General features: G+C 43.3%; 1 long non-coding RNA gene across 1 annotated transcript; it reads right to left on the reverse strand.

Moving 5' to 3' along the window:
* Nucleotides 1-1982: 1982 nt before the first annotated feature.
* LOC142593695 (uncharacterized) lies at nucleotides 1983-20518 on the reverse strand. Its single transcript, XR_012831116.1, has 3 exons — nucleotides 20356-20518; nucleotides 19014-19086; nucleotides 1983-2101 (listed from the first exon to the last, which is right to left on the reverse strand). It is a non-coding gene; the product is annotated as an uncharacterized LOC142593695 (long non-coding RNA).
* Between the last annotated feature and the right edge of the window lie 1007 nt (nucleotides 20519-21525).

Below are 21525 nucleotides of genomic sequence, written 5' to 3' on the forward strand. Positions count from 1 at the left end.
AGAAGCAGAGGATTGTACTGACACAACAAGGGCTTCCAGGCAGGTGTTCAGAAAGTGTTTGAAGCGGTCCCTTGTTTCAACTGGCGTATAGATATACCTGTATACCAGGTATAATTCATGTGAATAGTCTTGATCTGGAGCCTATGTACAATGAGTTCCTTACATGCATTTTGTAACGCATATAATCTTACTTCCATTCTCCAGAAAAAAATAATGTAATTTTGGAATAAATTTCTTGCCAGGAAGCTCCAGGTTCACTTTGTGGGACCATTCCACATTAAACTCACTATTTGCAATGAAATCTTTCAATCAGCTTGTTCACAACAATGTAGCTTCAAAACCAACAAAAGGACACTGAAGAGACAAGCACATTTCAGATTTTGTCTGAATAATCCTGAGCTACTCTCAGTATTTGCCTGCCTTTATGGAGCAACATCAGCTGGATCACTCTAATGATCTCAGGAAAAAAAAAAACAACACAAAACAACATGACACAGTGCTTCTAAGCCCAGTTGAACATTGAGACTGGGCAAAGAAGGTAGTGAGTTGCCACTAGATGACAGAGAGCATCCCCACCTTTGATTTTACCTCAGTGGAAAACGGTAGAGAGGTCCTTTGAAAGCACTGAACATGACAGTTTTTTCCTGCCTTCTCCCCATTACATCATGGATGAGCCTCTCACAACAAGCAGAAGGAAATTGGGCCAGGGACAGGTGAAGTGCAGATAGCCAGGTTTTATGTGCGTAATTTAACAAAGATTGAGCACTGTATGTGGGGAGGGAGGAGGGAGAAGATGCCCTCAGTCTAGTCTTAAAAATACATTGTGATGCCAAAATAGGACTGTAGCAAAGTGAGTGCAGTCATCTGCTTCACTAGCCACACAGTAAGACCAGTGCAAACAGAAGGTGCCTCGTGCTTTCTTTGCCAGGGGCTCAGCTTCCCAGGGAGGAGAAAACATGTTTTCTGCTACATTTCACAGGTTGTGGAGTCTCCCATGGCCTGTCATTGAACCAGTTCTTTTGTCAGGGGTACAATCTGCTGTGCTAAGGCTCACTGCTTTCCCTCTGATCACCTGTGCTGGCCTAGACATACACTAACTTAACATATGATGGCTGAGGAAGAAATTTTGTGTTTAAAATTGTTATTTCCATGAAATATCCAGCATACAGACACAAAGTTTGCACAAATACCCAAAGACCTCATAAGTCCTGCACCCCAGACTCTACCCTATGTATTTTAATAATTTATGCACTTAAATGCATGAGGTTGATATTCTGCCAGCTGGCCACTATTTATTTCACTTTAATGGAATCAGAAAGACATGAAGCAACTGTACAACCTTTAAGTAAGCCAAGACTAGCCACCCAGATCTTTTTGTATTATAATGTCCTATTAATCACTGCCCTTCCTAGCTTCACACAGTGTGTTCTGCCCTCACAACTGAGCTGAGCTTGTGGCCAGGAAGATTACTTTACCCTTAAATTCAAAATGTTTTCTGTCCTGCTCAGTTCTGATCTGGGGAAGTAGATTAACCGATTCAGCAGCAAGTCTTCTGCTGGGTGAAATATTCATCCATCTTTTTCTACCTGAACAAGCTCCCACCAGCTCCTTGCCTACATCCCCTCAGAGATACTCAATAGGCCTACTCCCACTGCTCCATCTCACTACTTTCCAATAAGCAGAGAATTAACTCCTTGCTTCCTGAACTGCAGCAGAAAAGTTGACTTTGAGTGTTAATGAAAAGGGATGGAAATGGCCATGTGCCCTAAAAACTGCGTGTTAACATCACATCAGAACTGCTGTTAGGGACTGGCTTCCCCATTGCACAGGACATACACTACTGGCTTGTCAACAGCTATTCTTCATAGTTATCGAGTTATGACCAGCTCCATCTGACATGCTGAGAATGTTATTAAAAAAACAAAATTTAATTTTACAAATAACCTATAAGCTTCAGTGTGTGGCCAATATACTCTACCTCAGGCTTCTGGTATAAGGGGTGAGGCAGTCATAGGAATAGGTCAGCATCCATTCAAGTACTTCCACCAGCTTTTTCATTGTCTTCTCCATTTGTACCAAGGATTGTATATATGGGCAGGCCCTGCATATATAGAGAGAAAGCTGAGACACATAGCAGAAAGAAAGCTGGTTAGAGGTGCTTAAACCAGCGGGTACTAGAGGTGCTCGGGTCAGTGGTTACTGGAGGGTGATGAGAGCTGTTCAAGTCAGCAGTAAGTAGCTGTTTGGTACAAGGGTTACCGCTGGAGGTCAGCTGGAGAGATATAATTTTGTCCATACATGCTGCACTTGGTGGGCTGATAAAGGTAAAGCATGTGGGGTTACAAAGCTATCTGAGCTCTGCTTGGTGGGCAACATGTGATCATCCCTGAGAACAGTTCTTCTGCTGACTCAGAAGACATGTGGAACCTGGCCTAAGCCTAAGCCTAGCTTTGAATACTGCAAGAACTAGCCACTAATTGCTGGCACCTCTACCCCAGCCTGAGTGACAGGGAGAGGAGAGCAAAAGAGGCTACTGGCAGAGCAGCACCTTCTGGCAGCTGGAACAGCAGCAGACCTTCTACATTCCTCCTGCTTGAGTACTGCCTCAGCCTGGCGGCAGGAGCTCATGATACAGCTGCTCACTCAAGGCTTTCAAAGATCAGACCCTTTATGTTCTCTCACTGTGTCTAACAGGGACTAAAGCCTGAAGCTGCATTGGTCTTGAAAACAGAGGTGGGCCGGAGTTGCAATATTCAAGCACAGCCCTTTTTCCAAAAGCAGGATGTCTTAGCATGAGGCTTGTTTCAGAGCCAGCTGCATTGCATTGACTTCTTGGAAGAAGTGTTCTGAAAGGTTTTTGACCTTTCTTTTCCATTTGGGGACAAAAGTGTTTCAATCATATCATCCAACACCTAAACATGAACAGATTACCACTCCCAAGTTTGAGAGCCAGAAGTATCATTTTAAAATAGCAAGCAGCAATCTTTGTGACAAGGCAAAATTACATGAGTTGCCAATGAATAGCCAACATCACCAACAGACAATACTCACTTCTCCATAAAGCTTTAAATCGTAAATTACAAGTCCTTGCCTTGGCAGTGCTCTGAGAGACTCTATATAAGCTTCTAACTCCCACTGCTGTCCTGCTGCTGGAAATGTAAAAGCCTGGAGTTAACAGCTGACCTGAGCTCAAGTGCTCTTGTCTGTCATCTTCATGCTGAAGGTCTCTGCTTTTGGCCTGTTGCGGATTGATTACAAGTGCCCTCACAATGATTATTAATGTTATGGTGGATCAAATGTATTTGTATGAAGCTCTGTCAAGGTAGAAGACACCAGGGATGAGTTTGAATGGGTATGTTTAAAATGGACAGACAAAGGAATTTGAAGGTGCCCGCCCCATATGCCCTTCTCACCCCATAAAAACAGCACCTGCAAGAAAGTGCTCATAGATTATGTAAGAGATCTCCTCTGAGAAATTACATTGCTACCTCTGTTTTTGATACTGAGACGACTTCATTCATGTATTTTATGTTCCAACAAAAACATAAATTCTGGATGAAGGAGAAGAGTCCCAGCTTCCCTCTGATGATCCTTCCTGCTGTCCTAGGGCTGAATAAACAAAAAGAGAAATGAATGACAGAAAGCCTACTTGAGGATATCCTTCAGAAGGGTAAAGATGGATTAATTAAAACAAAGACAAATGCGTTGAAGTTTTCTAGAGCTAAGAGGAGTTTGGCATCTCAGGAACTCTTGGAGAGGTGTCAGATGCTCAGGATTAAGACTGGCATGTAAAAAGGAGCCAGGAGGGCCTGGAGACAAAGAAATGCACATTAAAACAGGCAGAAAGATGCTCTTCCTGGTTCTGGTATTTGTTTTGTTGGCCACCAGTCATCGAAGGAAGGCAACTACTTTGCTGAGTACAAAGAAGGATTTAGTGGGTCTGAGGTGCTAATTACTCAAGCCCAAACACTTTGCATGCCCAGTCCTGGGAAAGAGATGGAAAGCCCCAGTTCAGTGTACTTAGCCCTCAGAATCTCTTAACAAACAGCAGTGACATGCTTCTGGAGACAACCTGCACAATCCCATCAACTGGGCCAGGGGAGACAGTGAAAAATTCACTTGGAAAGCATCAAAGTGTGTGGACAGTCCCCACACATTTTGGAGAAGCTGGTTCTTTGAGCTCTAGCTGTTGCTCAGTTAGATGGGTCATAGAAACAGCTCTTAATTCACCCCAGACAGAAGGTTAGGATACCAAGCTAGCACTTTCAGAAAGATTCAGGACCTTGCAGTAATTATTTTCTGCTCTTTATTCTGCACAGAGGCCTCATGCAAAACTCTCTGCCCTCAGGGTGATACAGTAATATGAGTTCACTCACATGAACTCACTCATGATCTGACCTGGCAAAAAGGGCAAGTAAATTGTTCAAAACCAAAGTATTCTAGAAGTTGGGGAAAAAACCTCACATAATTGATTTTATTAATATTGTTTACACAGCTTCATAACTACATGAAGTACAAATAACGAAATAATTTATATGACAGTAAAACTCACACTTTCCCTGAATCAGCTATGCAGGGAATATCAATCAATTCTCTCTTCATAGCAAAATAAACCTGACACCGCCCTCGTCCATGCAGAAATAGCAAAGCAGGAATTGTGAATTTCTCTGTAAACTGAAAATCAAACTAATTCAGCAGAAACACTTTGCTATAGTCCATTCAATAAACATATCACAGATCTTACAAGAATGAGGACTCACCTTCCTATTCATAGTTGGCATTTGTTTACTAAGTCTTTGAAATTCCTCAGAATCTGATGAAGCATGGGCTTGATAAATGGATTGTGAGGTGGACTGAAAACTCACTGAACTGTCAGGCTCTAAGAGTTGTGATCAATGGCACAAAGTCCAGCTGGAGGCCTGTCACTAATCGTGTACGCCAGGGGTTGATAGTGGAGCCAATAGTATTTAACATCTTCATTAATGGTCTGGACAACGGGACAGAGTGTACCTTCAGCAATTTTGCAGATGGTACAAAACTGGGAGGAGTGTTTGACACATCAGATGGTTGTGCTGCCATCAGAGGGACCCTGACAGCCTGAAGAATGGGCAATGGGACCAACAGGTACCTCATGAAATTCAACAGAGGGAAATGCCAAATCCTGCACCTCGGGTGGAATAATCCCATACACCAGTACAGGCTGGGGGCTAACTAGCTGGAAAGCCACTCTGAAGAAAGGGATCTAGAGATCCTGTTTGAACATGAGCCAGCAATGTGCCCTTGTGGCAAGGAAGACAAATGGCCTCCAGGACTGGATGAGGGAGAGCATTGCCAGCAGGCTGAGGAAGGTGATCCTACCATTCTGCTCAGCACGGGTGAGATCCTACCCAGAGTCCTGCGTCCAGCACTGGGCTCCCCAGCACAAGAGACATGAACAGAGTGGAGCAAGCTCAGTAAAGGGCCACAAAAATGATTAAGGTATTGAAGCACCTATCATACGAGGAGAGGTTGAGAGAGGTAGAATTGTTTACCCTGGAGAAAAGAAGGCTCAGGGGGGATCTTATTAATGTGTATAAATACCTGATGGGAGGAAGTAAAGAAGGCAAAAACAGATTCTTCTCACTGGTATCCAGTGACAGGGCAGGAGGCAATGGGCATGCATTGAAACACAGGGAACTCCATTTAAACATAAGAAAAGTTTATTGTGACAGTGGTCAAACACTGGAACAGGTTGTTTAGAGTGGTTATGGAGTGTCCATCCTTGGACATAATTCCCAAACATGACTGGACATGGTCCTGAACAACCTGCTCAAGTTGACCCTGTTCTAAGCAGGGAGCTTGACTAGATGATTTCCAGAGGTCCCTTCTAACCTTGTGAATCTCCACTGGACTTGAGACTCCTACCTCGAGATCTATTGCTTTTTGTAGGTAGTAAGCTCCATGATGTGGGCTAAGGAGAAGAGACACAAGAGGTACTTCTTAGAACACACTATTTCATCACAACTGTAATCAATGGCTATGTATTGTTCCATGTATTTGTGTATTCTGGCTGATGCCTCCCTATGTATTTTTATATTCATGTAAGCATTCAGCAGTGTCCCAGATTCAACTTTTTAAGCCATCACAACCTTGTACTCCCCAAGTAGCAGAACATGAAATATCCATATAATGTTGACATCTAGTTAAGTTTATGTCAGTTCTGAACTCACTGCACTCTTGCAAGTTATTCAGAAACAGAAGGAGGCAGATACAACAATAAAGGAACCTTTAAATCAGACTGTATTTTGTAAATTGGGTAGAAATAGCCCTTCAGCTACTTTGACATGTTATTTTACCTCTGTAAATCTAAAAGAAGACAACATTCTCCAGGGACATGGTTTAGTATTTTCACTAACTGATCTCTTCCTTTTTCTTCATTTTCACTTTTCACATTTCCAGCAAACACAGCACTATTCTAAGCCAAAATGCAGGAAATTCAAACCACTTACATGCAAAGTGTCTCCCTGAGCTGCTATCACTTGTCTTTTTGCTAACCACATATCCAAGTACACATTTCCTCGGAGCCTGCCTTTGTAAGATCATTTTTTGTTATCAGTTCAGTACTTGTTTCTCTTTCAGTCCATAGAATGTAAACGCTCCAGCAATGCAATGGGGGAGGTGAATAAAAACAGACAGTGGATCTTTACTTGTTATCACAGATATGATCTACCCTCTGGGTAGAACTTTCATACTTGGAAAAGCCAGATGGAAAGGCTACCTCTACGTTAGTGGAAATAAAAAAGCCAGATGTCTGGTGACTACAAAGAAAAAGGTTCTTTAAGATGAGTCTTCAAATGAAACATTTCCCTTCTTTGGCTAAACCAGAAGAAATATGCTGACTTACAAGTTTTTCTGCACAGTTCACCCAACAAAGAAAGCAGAGATGAAAGATACAAGAGCTGTACTGGGTCAGACCAAAGGTCAATCTAGCCTGACAATTTTTCTCCTACACTGCCTAATAGTCATTGAATGTGCAGTCCCAGAACAAACTCAACTCTGGAACAGTTAGCCTGAATAGAGACATCTAAACAATTCATCTTGAAGTCTGTGCCGCTATAAACAGAGACCAATGACAGATACCTAGGGAAAAGCTTAAGAATAAGGTGGTGCTACATCCCATGTGAGAGAAGCCTGGTCTAACTTCCAAAGTAACCAGCTATGGCTTGTGGAAGAAGATATTCCAGTGAGGCTATATTACATACACTATGACTTTAAAGGCATTAACTGCAAAGACAGGCGTTTATGTATTTAAAACAGATCAAACAACAGATGCAATATCCTCTTCCATTCCAGATCCCACTATGATCATAAGCTAAGTAGAGCACAATGACAGGTATGCTGTGCTTATACACGTATGAGGAGTTCCCAGCCTGCTGTGGAAACTGGAAAGCTGTCAGCAAGAACACAGCGACCACAAAGACATCCCAAAGCCTCAGTAAGAAGTATGAACCTGGGGGATTTGTGCAGCTGTAGCTGGTACTGGGCAATGTTGTCAGAGACTGGTTGCATGGTCTCCTGCCCTGATGAATGGCACCTCGACTTTGGGAGGGTCACATCATCCCAGCAGAAGGGCTATACAGAACACTCATTGCCCCCTGCCTGCAGCAGCTCAGGCAGTGCTTTTGAGCTGTGACTGGGGAGCCAGCTGAGGAGAAGAAAGAAGGTGGAACCACACCTGAAGCGGGACCTGCTCCCCACTAAGAAGTGGTCCACAGAACCCCTCTACTTGACAGGGAGAGGTAGATGGCCATCATACTCGTCCTGTCTCCATCAGAGGACTCTGCAAGGGAGGGAAGAGCAAGCTGTCCAGCCACATATGTCTGTGGATACAATGTAATTCTCTGAGCGTTCTGTAGGGTAAATGGAGAACTGACACATACCCATCTGTCCTAATTTTTGTGAGAAACGAGCTCTGAACTGTGTGGCCCACCAGATCATGGTGCGGAGCAGGCCCGAAAGGTAAACCTGAATTTGCCAACAGAGAGATCTTGGAAAGCTCCTGGAGCAAACACTCCAGAGCCCACAGAAGAACATGTTCTCCTCCACACTCTCCTCCAGGTCACCCCAGAATCCTCAAATCAATGGGGATTGGTCAGTGGTGTCTTCGGACATGAAGATGTCTTCAAATGTCTGAAACAGGGCATAATGCCCATGAAAAATGATTGTTCTCCCAGTTTTTCAAGAATTGAGCCTTTATCTTCTTGAATATAATATAACACTACTTGTTGGTCTGATTGCATGAGGCATAGAAATCCTGATTTTGCTATGGACTTATCATAGAATCATAGAATCGTCTAGGTTGGAAAAGACCTTTAAGATCATCCAGTCCAACCATTAACCTACACTACCAAGCCCACCTAAACCAATCAAGGGTAGACTAGACTAAACCATATCCCGAAGTGCCACATCTACCCATTTTTTGAACACTTCCAGGGATGGTGACTCCACCACCTCTCTGGGCAGCCTGTTCCAATGCTTGACCACACTTTCCGTAAAGAAATTTTTCCTAATTTCCAGCCTAAACCTCCCCTGGCGCAGCTTGAGCCCATTTCCTCTCGTCCTATCGCTAGCTACTTGGGAGAAGAGACCAACACCCACCTCACTACTACCTCCTTTCAGGTAGTTGTAGAGAGCGATAAGGTCTCCCCTCAGCCTCCTCTTCTCCAGGCTAAACAACGCCACTTCCCTCAGCCGCTCCTCATAAGACTTGTTCTCCAGACCCTTCACCAGCCTTGTGCCCGTCTCTGAACACGCTCCAGCACCTCAATGTCTTTCTTGTATTGAGGGGCCCAAAACTGGACACAGTATTCCAAGTGCGGCCTCACCAGCGCCGAGTACAGGGGCACAATCACCTCCCTGCTCCTGCTGGCCACAGCATTCCTGATACAAGCCAGGATGCTGTTGGCCTTCTTGGCCACCTGGGCACACTGCTGGCTCATGTTCAGCCGGCTGTTGACCAACATCCCCAAGTCCTTTTCCACCAGGCAGCTTTCCAGCCACTCCTCCCCAAGCCTGTAGCGTTGCATGGGGTTGTTGTGACCCAAGTGCAGGACCCGGCACTTGGACTTGTTAAACCTCATACAGTTGGCCACGGCCCATCGATCCAGCCTGTCCAGGTCCCTCTGCAGGGCCATCCTACCCTCGAGCAGATCGACACTCCCACCCAATTTGGTGTCATCTGCAAACTTACTGAGGGCACACTCGATCCCCTCATCCAGATCATTGATAAAGATATTGAACAAGACTGGCCCTAAAACAGAGCCCTGGGGAACACCGCTCGTGACCGGCTGCCAACTGGACTTAACACCATTTACCACAACTCTCTGGGCTCGGCCACCCAACCAGTTCTTTACCCAGCGAAGAGTATGCCTGTCCAAGCCGTGAGCTGCCAGCTTCCCGAGGAGGATATTATGCGAGACGGTGTCAAAAGCTTTGCTAAAGTCCAGGTAGATGACATCCACAGCCTTTCCATCATCTACCAGGCGGGTCACCAGGTCATAGAAGGAGATCAGGTTGGTCAAGCAGGACCTGCCTTTCGTGAACCCATGCTGGCTGGGTCTGATCCCCTGGTTGACCTGTACTTGCCTGTGGAGTTCGCTCAAGATGAACCTCTCCATAATCTTCCCCGGCACCGAGGTCAGGCTGACAGGCCTGTAGTTCCCCGGGTCCTCCTTCCGGCCCTTCTTGTAGATGGGCGTCACATTGGCAAGCCTCCAGTCATCAGGGACCTCCCCTGTTAACCAGGACTGCTGATAGATGATGGAGAGTGGCTTGGCGAGCTCCTCCGCCAGCTTCCTTATCTTTCCACCAGAGAAACTTTTCAGACTTCTCACTATACAGGTTGATGATAAGCACTGTTTCTTCAGTCTCAGGTATGTCTCACTGGATCTTCAGGGAGCCTGGAGTTTATCACAACTGCAAAAGACTGTAGCAGAAAGGACAAATACTTAAATAAGAAAGGCTGCTAGAAGACAGGAGGGGTTCAGCAAGGGTAGATTGCAAAAGAAATAGGACAGCTAAAGAAATTAACACACTTCAAGCCAGGAGAAGGATGGAGAAAGGAGCAGCAAAGACACAGAGATGAGGGATGGCAGCTAATAGCAAATATGAAAGTGTGCATGAAGAAGCACTTCTCACTTCTGTGCCTGGGAAGATCCTCCAAGAAGCTATGCTAAGGCACATGGAGGACAGGGAGGTGATTTGAGACAGCCAGCATGCATTTACAAAGGGCAAGTTTTGCTTGACCAACCTAGTGGCCTTCTATGATGGAGTGACTACATCAGTGGACAAGGGAAGAGCTATGGATGTCATCTATCTGGACTTCTGTAAGGCCTTTGACACAGTCCCCCACAACATCCTTCTCTCTAAATTGGAGAGATATGGATGTGATGGGTGGAATGTTTGGTGGATGAGGAACTGGTTGGATGGTCACATCCAGAGGGTAGTGGTCAACTGCTCAACGTCCAGATGGAGATGGGAGACAAGTGGTGTCCTTCAGGGGTCCAAAGTGGGACCAGTACTGTTTAATATCTTCATCAAGGACATAGACAGTGGGATCGACTGCACCCTCAGCAAGTTTGCAGATGACACCAAGCTGAATGGTGCAGCTGATATGCCTGAGGGAATGGAATGCCATCCAGAGGGACCTGGACAAGCTTGAGAAGTGGGCCCATGTGAACCTCAACAAGGCCAGATGCAAGGTCCTGCACCTGGGTTGGGGCAACTGTCAGTATCAATACAGGCTGGGGGATGAAGGGATTGAGAGCAGCCCAGCAGAGGACTTGGGGGTACTGGTGGATGAAAAGCTGGACATGAGCCTCAATGTCCTCAGTTGTAGCCAGAAGGCCAACTGTATCCTGGACTGCATCAAAAGAAGCATGGCCAGCAGGTTGAGGGAGGTGATTCTGCCTTCTACTTTGCTCTCATGAGACCCCATGTGGAGTACTGTGTCCAGCTGTGGAGCCCGTAGCACAGGAAAGACATGGACCTGTTGGAGCAGGTCCAGAGGAGGGCCACAAAAATGATCAGAGGGATGGAACAGTTCTCCTATGAGGAAAGGCTGAGAGAGTTGGGGTTGTTCGGCCTGGAGAAGAGAAGGCTCCAGGGAGACCTTATAGCAGCCTTTCAGTACTTAAAGGAGGTTTATAAGAAAGATGGGATTAAACTTTTTAGCAGGGCCTGTTGTGATACGACAAGCGGTAATGGTTTTAAACTAAAAGAGGGTAGATTCAGACTAGATAGAAGGAAGAAATCTTTTACAATGAGGGTGGTGAAGCACTGGAACAGGTTGCCCAGAGAGGTGGTAGATGCCCCATCCCTGGAAACATTCAAGGTCAGGCTGGACAGGGCTCTGAGCAACCTGATCTAGTTAAAGCTGTCCCTGCTCACTGCAGAGGGGTTGGACTAGATGACCTTTAAAGGCCCCTTCTAACTCAAACTATTCTGTGATTCCATGATTCTATGTTGCAAGTGTCCTCCATAGTTTGAGAGTCTTCTAATGGTACAGGACTGTTCAGGACACTCTGGGGGGCTTTGCAGTAGTGAGAACCAGTCTTTGCTTCAGACTTCTGTGACTCCTTGTGGGTTGGATGCACCTGGTGCATACATGGAACCACAGCTTTTGGGTTTTTTCCAAAGGACTTCATATGTGGTTCACATACACCGGAATCACTCTGTAAAATGAACCAGCTTGCAGTAAAGGAGGGCAACAAGATCTGCTTTGAAAGCACACTACTGCTCAGAAACAAAGCACTAAAGTAGCTGCAGTCAATGTTTGTTCAAGGCCACTGTTTCTATCTCTACAATAGTTTCTGGATCAAGTCTCAACTAAAGTGAAGACTGAATATCCATCTTTGAAGCATTCTGAAGCTGTACTATAGGACAATCCAGTTCACAAATACCAGAACAAGGAACTTGCAAGAATTCAGTGTTCTTCCTAGGGCATCTGCCTGGAAAACAGGCTTCCAGAGATCAGGCGATTGCTGCATGACCTTCCACGAAATGTTGCTTCCCCTTTGAAGTGCCTTGTCTACCACAGGAATCACATTAACAATACTGATACACTTGTCTATCCTTTAAAAAGCAAGTTTTCCCAGAAGGAAGATAACAAAATAAACCCAGTAAAAGCTGAAAAACCACCATAACCAAAACCAAAACCCACCACCAAGGAATTATTAGACTGTTAGCTCTACCTATACTACATAGACACCAGTGAGGAATTTTATTAACACTATCTATGCTACATGGAAGGTGTTCAAGTAGCAGTGTATTTACTGTACATGAAAAACTGCTGAAAGCAATGGATGGTTCCATTTTCATTTAAATAAAAAATTTCCTTGTGTAGTGTCCCTTCATAAAATCAAATTTCTAGAAAGCCTGTATTTAAAAGATGCATGAATGGGACGCCTCATGGAATTTGAAATATTTTATAGTTATTTTATTGTTACAAAATTTTTATTTTGATGCTGGTATTTATAAATATAAAAATGTGATTTTTTTTCACCAGTGTGACAAAGAAATTAGTGTTTTGTTGTCAAAAGCCCAGGGATTGAGGGTTTCTCAAAATTTCTACTATGCACAAGGAATCAACACCCAACAACATAACTGTGTCACAGGAAAAACAAAGCTGAATGAATACCGCAAGTGCAGAGCTTCTGGCAGGAGGATTACACAGCAGAGGGAGCAGTTTCCCCGAGTCACATTTTTTCCTTCCAGCATTAGCATTGCTGTAGCTGCAAATTATTCTAAGATGAGTTTGTAGACCAGTGCAATAGTTTTATTAGACCAAACATGATAGCTGAAAAAAAAGCCTTCACGAACAGAAATCCTTTCTGAGTATAGCTGAGTACATATTGAGAACAAGAACTCTGCATTTACTTAGGTAGGCATTGGTAAAGCATCCAAGAGAAAAAGCAGGTGGTACCTGTGAAGGGGAAACCTTGTGTGATTCTGTTAAGGAAGAAAGAGATAGACAATTGCTAGTGTGAAACAGTGAGAGTTTGTGGGAAGGAAGATTATCACTCACTATAAAACCAGTATCTCCGCTGAGTCCACGGTTTATGGTGACAATTTTAGTTCCTAAGCTGTCTGTAGGAAGCGTTTTGAGAACAAGAGATGAGAGATCAGGGGTGAACAGACCATGTATGTGTTTGTTCTTCACTAGTTGTCTATGAGAGTTTATTCTGGTATGTAGTCATTGCTTAGTTTGACGTATGAAGTTTCCCGGACACTGTTTGGTGCAAAGGATGAATGAGGTTACTTTCTTGGCAGTGAAAATGCAGCAGCTAGGGACACGGAAGATCAGCTCTGGGGAGTATTATTCTTAGAGACAGGAAGACACTCCAATACAGAATGTATCCAGAAAAGGTGTTGCAGGTTTCATAGCACTGTGTGTACAGAACCTGCAGGAGAAAATGTGCCCCATGCCTTACACAATTAAGGTCACTGCAACACAAACTGTTGTAGCTCACACTATTCCCACATGAATATGGCAAAATCAGCAATAAGATGAGAGTAGGTGGGCACATTCAGTGTTTTTTATTAAAATCTGGGAGAAACACTTGCTCTCATTCAATTTTTTAAATCTTTACTTTTCTAAAAGAGAAAAAACCAGCAAATTTTCTTTTCGCAGTCTTCTGCTTACCAGACTACATAGTCATACATGTTTAGTTAGACCAAGTGTTAGTCTTAGTTATCTTTTTCTTTTATACCCTTTAATTCTTACTGATATAATAAAATTAAACATTTCAGCCTTCCCTTCACTACCCAGTCAAATCAGTTACAGGACTTAAAACTGAGAAAAGGATTTTTTTTCAACATGGGTCCCAAGAAGAGCTACTCAGTCATCTGTGAAAGAAATAACTCATCAATTTATGATTAAAAACAATATCAGGATTATTTTCAATAAACCAAGACAACTTAATCTATAATAAACTGCCAGGAGTCAAGAACAGTAAGATATAAGAACCAGTTTTATCATAACCACACCACCTGATAGTAACCTCCACCCTATTTAGAGACCAGTGAGATGATAGATGCTGCCTGCAGCATCAGCTTCCTCTAAAGATCCACTTCTCAAGATGGAGAGCATCAGTGTCCTGGCCAAAATCAGTGCAAGTGCCTCCAAGTGTGGCTACTACCTGTAAGTACCCTGCAGCTGGCCGCATTCTCACCATGGACATCCTGTCACATACAGGAAGGGTACTAACTACCAAGAAGTAAAAAATTACTCTACACATTCAGCACTGAGAGAGGCAAGAATTACCACAAAAAGTACAAATGGGTGACTGGCCAGCACTGTAACCCAAATGACCAGAAACTCCACATGCAACTAGTGAGGATCTGGACCTTTGTAACAGCTAGTTTTCAGGCCAAGAAAAAGCTAGACATCCATAGGGACAGCTGTAAATTGGCCAGTCTCCATCCAACAGAAAGCTGCTGCAGTTCAACCCACAAGTGTTCTTGGAATCTGCTTGCTACAGCTTTAAAAAAGGTCAAATACAAGGTGCTCAAAAAAATAGTTATGCTGTGATCACTCTGGCCGCTTTAATTGGGCAGCCAACTCTACCTTGTGACAGACAGCTGGGAAATGCAGCTAGTGAGAGACTGATCTGTATACGCATTTAAGCACTTGTGTTTCATGCGAGCACATGAACTGTACAACAGGAATTTAGGGGATGGAGCAGCTGCACTATGAGGAGAGATTTCTCTCCTTAATTTGGAGACATGCAGGCTGAGGGGGATACAATTGAGAATTACAAAATCATGAAGGGAGTGAAGAAAGTGAGAGCAGGACCATTACTCACCAATCCTTACAATATTAGAAGTATGGGCACTCACTTAAACTATGTGCAAGACAGGTTTAAGACAGACAAAAGTAATAACTTTCCTTTAAAACACAGCAAACAGTAAATTTCTGGTCACATGGGACTGAGGAGACCAATAATATCTGCAGGCTAGACAAAAAGAGCAGGCTATACAAAGAGGATTAATTTATGGACAGCAGTTCCAAAACAGGTAAGGGAATGGGCACAAGTGTACCTCCTAAAGATCCTAATCCAATGACTGTGGATGCTGGGAAAGAATGAGGGGAATGCACAACATGGTCAGGATCATGTCCTAGCCCCATATACTATCACCTGCTGTTACTGTCCGAGGCAGAAATACTAGTCTAGATGAGACATAGGTTTGACACAGTAAGGGATTTCTTACACTTTTATGCATGAAGCCATGGCTGGAGAAAGGTCATTGACACTATAGGCCTAAGAGGCCTGACTCACTGCAGGAAAAGAAGCTGGTGTGGCTTCACCTGTAATAGCTGTTGTATCACATACCATACTTGAAAAATATGTGCAGAAGTTATAATGCAATAGGCATATATTTTGAAGAAGTTCTGCTACCTGTTAGAGCATTGATGCTAAATTGAGGGTGATTTCTGTCATACCCCAGTAGCTGTAACTACCGAAGTTTTGGAAAAATTCCTTTGCTGTTCTCCCCTATGTGCAGGTCCTGTCTGTAACACTCCCCGCTCCAGAGGAACTCAATGATGGCACTGGGCTTTGTCCCTGTTGTAGCATGGACTTCTCCACAAAACTTGCATCCAAACAAGCTCACCTTACAGCTTCAAAAAGGAGGTATCTAACAATGGCAAGCCTGCCCCCTTCTCACAGTATGAGAGCACAGAGTTTTAAAGGAAAGATCTGTCATTTGCTAGCATTCAAACACATGCTGACTTCCTCTTAGCACAACAGATTTCACCTGTTTCCTTCCTTCTCCTTTCAGACCCCACAGCTGTGACAGATATGTTACTAGCACACACACACGTGTGCCACACATCCCTTTACCTTCCTCTCTGCATTTCTTCACCCCTGAAGAACTGAAAGGAAACAAAGCTGGGCAGAGTCATCTGGATATCCAAGGCCAAATCAAAGACTCATGAGACCCAACAGATTGACACAGCTACCGCTCCTCCTAGGTATTAAATACTACCTCTTTTCGAAGAATTTTCCATAGCTACATATGTATTTATACACTATGCATCCCAAAAGCATTCTGGAGCTCAGAATTTGCCATATTACTATAATTACTGACTCAACTGCAGTGGCCGCTAGTCTAAACTTGACCCCAAAACTTCCCCAACTTCATACTATAATGGATGGGCAGGAGTATTTCCGAATATGCTTGTGACTTCCCAGGAAGCCAGATAAGAGAGAGATTGGTCTAATTTCAGTGGACCCCACTCCTTTCTCAAGTCTGAGGCAATACCTGTTTCCATTCTCTCTGAAGCCTGCCAGGCCAGTGGGAAGGCACAACATTTTTTGTTACTGAGATCTAAAAAAATATGACCATAGACTAGCTCATTTCTTGGCATTCCAAATTTAACCTGAAATCATAGTGTTGTATAACAAAAGAAGCCAAGCACTGCCCTGGAGCGATCGAGATTTTATCTAGCTCCTGCTTCAATGGGAAATGGACAGCTGGCATTTGTCCGTAAGTATTTGATAGCAAGATTAGTTACACTGGTCCAGTAGCCTAGAAAAAGAGTCCTTGGAAATTACAACAGGAAAGAACCTACTAAAACCACCCATTTCCTCTACCAGGCATCATGCAGGTGTAATCCACTCTGTACCCTTAGACAGAATCCATTCAACAAGGTTGCCTGAGCTAGCAAAGACCTGGGCTGGGTGGTGGAAGTCCAGTCCAGGACTAGAATCCTTCCCAGTGGAAGTGAACAGTGTCAACTCTTCTAACACCAAGAGCAATAAATGAGAAAGTTAGGTTCTCAACATAAGAAAACAGTTGATCTTTGCCGAGATCAGTTTCTTTTCAAATAATTTTTCCCTCATAACTGAGCTATTCATGAGATGATCTCCCTTCAATGCTCTAAAAAACAAAAATCATAAAACCATATGATCTTAAAATTCTGGTTGTGGGAAAGGGATAGCCATGTAAAAATATTCCTGAAATCAAACAAGCAATGAAATGGAAAACAGAAACAGGAAGACATTAGAACATGTTGTACTGATGGGCCAAGGCCAACTGTATGAGGTTTAACAAGACCAAGTACTGCACTTGGGTCACAACAACCCCATGCAACGCTACAGGCTTGGGGAAGAGTGGCTGGAAAGCTGCCTGGTGGAAAAGGACTTGGGGATGTTGGTCAACAGCCGGCTGAACATGAGCCAGCAGTATGCCCAGGTGGCCAAGAAGGCCAACAGCATCCTGGCTTGTATCAGAAATAGTGTGGCCAGCAGGAGCAGGGAAGTGATTGTCCCCCTGTACTTGGCACTGGTGAGGACACACCTCGAATACTGTGTGCAGTTTTGGGCCCCTCAACACAAGAAAGATATTAAGGTGCTGGAGTGTGTCCAGAGAAGGGCAAGGAAGCTGGTGAAGGGTCTGGAGCACAGGCCTTATGAGGAGTGGCTGAGGGAACTGGGGTTGTTTAGTCTGGAGAAGAGGAGGTTGAGGGGAGACCTTGTCGCCCTCTACAACTACCTGAAAGGAGGTTGTAGCAAGGTGGGTGTTGGTCTCTTCTTCCAAGTGGATAATGATAGGACAGGAGGAAATGGGCTCAAGCTGCGCCAGGGGAGGTTTAGATTGGATATTAGGAGAAATTTCTTTACGGAAAGGGTGGTCAAGTATTGGAACAGGCCATCCAGAGAGGTGGTGGAATCACCATCCCTGGAAGTGTTCAAAAAACGGGTAGATGTGGCAAGCTGGGACATGGTTTAGTGGGCATGGTGGTGTTGGGTTGATTATTGGAATGATGATCTTAGAGGTCCTTTCCAATCTTAATGATTCCTAGTTTTTACTTTCATTATAAATAATCCAGCCACAAACCAGGAAACATGAAACTGCTACTCTACGCTTAACCGGTTTAGTGGTGGACTTGGTAGTGTTAGGTTAATGGTTGGACTGGATGATCTTAAAGGTGTTTTCCAACCTAAACGATTCTATGATTCTATGTTGAGGGTAACCAGGCTTTGGCATCAGACATCAAACTCATTCCTTGGCATCAGTCATCAAGCAAGGAAGTTACTGCTCACCAGAGGCTGACAGCACACAGAAAAGGTTCCACTGATCAGAAATGATCTCTAAATTTCAAGTTTTATAAATTCTAAGTGAATCCCAAGCCATTTATTAGGAATTGCTTTACTTTTCATTGTTCTGAGGGGAAAAAAATTAATTATGCACATTTTCATTGCTAACCACTAGATGTCACTCCTCCCATTTTGTTCTCATGCCTACGTCTTCGCTAAAATTTTTACCCAGGAAAAAAGCTAAGTAATCACTCTACAGAGAAATAGACAAATGATCAAACATGGCACAAAGCTTTCACAAACACAGCCTCTTTGTAAGCCTGAAGTAAAAAAATCCAGCTTTCAAATACTCAGAGGTCAAGGTGTTCTGGAGCTGAGGCTTAGATTCAGCACCACTTCCAGTTGGAGAGGGTGAAAAACATAATCTCCATAATTATAGGTACAGTCTTATTAACTATCCAATTAATTTCCAATTCAAATACTAACAAAGTGAACAACCTGGATGGAAAGCAACACCTGAGCCTCTGCAGAGTCCATTATACTCCCAAAGTGTGAGCCTTGAGCCCTGCAGTATATTCCTTATACAATATTCCCTTGGAAAACTTATCTTTTTAGTCCACAGCCAGCTAAAATAAAAAATTCAGCTATTTGTACTACACCTTAACTTCCATGTAAACCCAACCCTACCTCCAAAATCTGCAGTAACAAATTCTCTCCTCTGTATGAATGGATGGCACTATGTGGCATCAAGCACATTCAATAGGATACCTACCAAAAAAAATGTAATGCAATAGTGAATGCAAAACTATCATTATTAGGAGATTAGCAGGTTTCAGAAAACCAGGGTAACAGTGAAGAACTGCATTGTAAAATTCTTCAAAGATAGGGCTGGATTTGTCATAATTTGGCTGGGATTCTCTTCAGAATACTTACTTCCTGTGCATTGTTTTCTGGTCCTCGTTTGGCATCCTAATGTGCCAGCTTTCCTCCAAGCAAGGAGACATATCTGGGAAGGGAACAAAGAGGAAAGACTGAGACATCAGTAAAATAAAAGCAGACCTGTATTCTAGACCATTTTCATGTTGGGAAGTGCATTTTATTTTCTTAAGGGCCTGTATGTTTTATTTCTGGGAAATAGACTGGAGAAAGAAGCCAAGAATAAAGGTCCCACTTATAAATCACCTTGTCTGAACATCTCCAGCTTGAACAGTTAATTCTGTGGCTCTGCATCAACCTGGTTAAATTTAGGTCTTCAAAACTCACTATTTTTTAACAAACAGGAAGTGCACAACACTCTTAAACTCAAGCAAAGTGCAAACTAGGACACTAGTGCAGCCTCTCTGGTCCTTTTCTTATGCAATGTATAACTCAAGAGTTTGCAGAAGCTCAGTTTGGGGAAGGAAATGCTGCCCACTCCTACAACACTTTTCAAAAAGTTTTGTTCTCTCCACAAGCTTTTCCACTTGTCAGTCAGAGAACTGTTTCCCTCTCATAAGAAATTTTAATGGAACTCAATTTAAAAAATTGCATTTGGAGTTTTCCAGCCATTCTCTACATTTAGTGTTGATGTTACTGCTATGGCAAAAGGTGGGATTTTGACATCAGGAACGCACTGCAGCTGCACCCGCTAACACTCCAGTCTCCTCACACTTCCCGTGCTTTCAAAGATGGGATGGAATGGAACGTTACTGACAAATGCATTGTGCAAACAAGAAAATGCTTCCACACTGCAGAGAGCACAAAAAACCAACACCATCTTCACACATTGTCATCAGTTAATAAATTGGGCACAATAGGACTACGAATTAGTGAGGGGGGTGGACACGACAACAGAGTCAAGAACCAGGAGATTAACACTGACAAAAACATTTCTTAATAGAGATAAACCCATTTTCAATGAAAAATTTTATTAATATTCTTCTAATACATTCCTCAATGTATAATAAATCTTTTAAGTCTATGACATAATAGGGCAGGTCAATGCATTCCTACTCTAACTTCAATAAAGAAAAGCAAGATGAAAGTCTAATCCATCAAAATTTTATTTGCATTTCCAGCAGTGAAAAACAGACTAAGCATTTCCTTAACATAACTAATCCCATTCCAACCAATTCTCTCCAGTCCCCAAAACCCATCTTGTTATAGGAATTAACCCACTTTCCAAAAAATACTGAAAAAGTCTTTCCAGATGCACAGAATTTTTATTCACTTACAATTTATGTAGCCTAGAAACAAAATTAAAGAAGGTTGGCTCGCTGCTCAGGAGAAAACTCACCTTAATTCCCCACTCTGCCAGTATATTCCTGTGTCATCTTGGACAAGTCACTCAGGACAAGTTTACACCACACAGCAAAGAACACCACAGAGCTCTCTGAGCTGCAGATTCCCAGGCCAGGAGCCACACATGGCACAGCACTGCTGTACCAGTATGAACCAGTCAGCACCTATACATTCAGATATCATTGCACAGAATTGGTCCTAAACCAGTTACCCGGCTCACTCCCCTGAGTGTACTGCTCTAGGTCAGTGATCACACAGCCTGCTCAGGTGTCTTTTCGCCTACAGTAAAAGCACATGCTTAAGTTCTCCATCTCATTTCTCAATTTGCAGAATGGGAAGAGTAGCACTTCCATGTTTTGCAAGGATGCTGCAGGCACACAAAAAAGAAAACTGGGGAAGCACAGACATAACAGAGTACCAGAGAGGAGGAAATGCAGCACAGATCTCTAAAACACATGCAGCACTTGAAAGTTTCTTTGCTGCAATAACTTTATCCTGGGGGGGGGGGGGGGGGGGGGAGTCTATTACCACTAAATGATGAAGTTAAAACTGGAAACGCAAAGGACCAAGTTGTGAATAGAAAACTGCTCAAGACCAATTTGACTGAGAAAATAATAAAAAATTTCTTGAGGAAATACCTTTGCTCTTGGGAAATGCCAGTTTATTGAAATTTCTTGAAGAAAAATAAATTTTTGCTAAGAAAGGTTACTCAGGTTCAAGGAGAGTTTTCTGATCAAACCAAAAGGGAGAGGCGCCAATGCCAGAATGTACTGACAATCTGCAGTCAGTGATAAGACAGACTTAAGTGCAAACTGCATGCATGACAAGACTTGGCACAGGGAGTTGAACCTAAAGCTGTACACAACTTCCTGACCTGGCTAGTTTGGGAGTAGTGTCTTTTGTATGTATAACTGAATGCTCACTCTGACCCATATAAGAAAGACTCACATTATAGCCCAAGGTCAGCACACCTATTTGGATGCAAGACATGTATGTTTAAATTTCTGTTTCACACAATGCATTGTTGGGATTTGAAAGCAGTTCTTCCAAAAACCTAAATAAATACCCTGCATGTTGGTGTATTCATTATTCTGGTTCCAGTTAAATCTTTCAGAAGTGTCTGCTCTGTACCAGTGTAGAAGAGGAAACAGGTTTTATGGGACAG

The sequence above is a fragment of the Pelecanus crispus genome, chromosome 6 (assembly GCF_030463565.1).
Source record: "Pelecanus crispus isolate bPelCri1 chromosome 6, bPelCri1.pri, whole genome shotgun sequence".
NCBI classification, from domain to species: domain Eukaryota; kingdom Metazoa; phylum Chordata; class Aves; order Pelecaniformes; family Pelecanidae; genus Pelecanus; species Pelecanus crispus.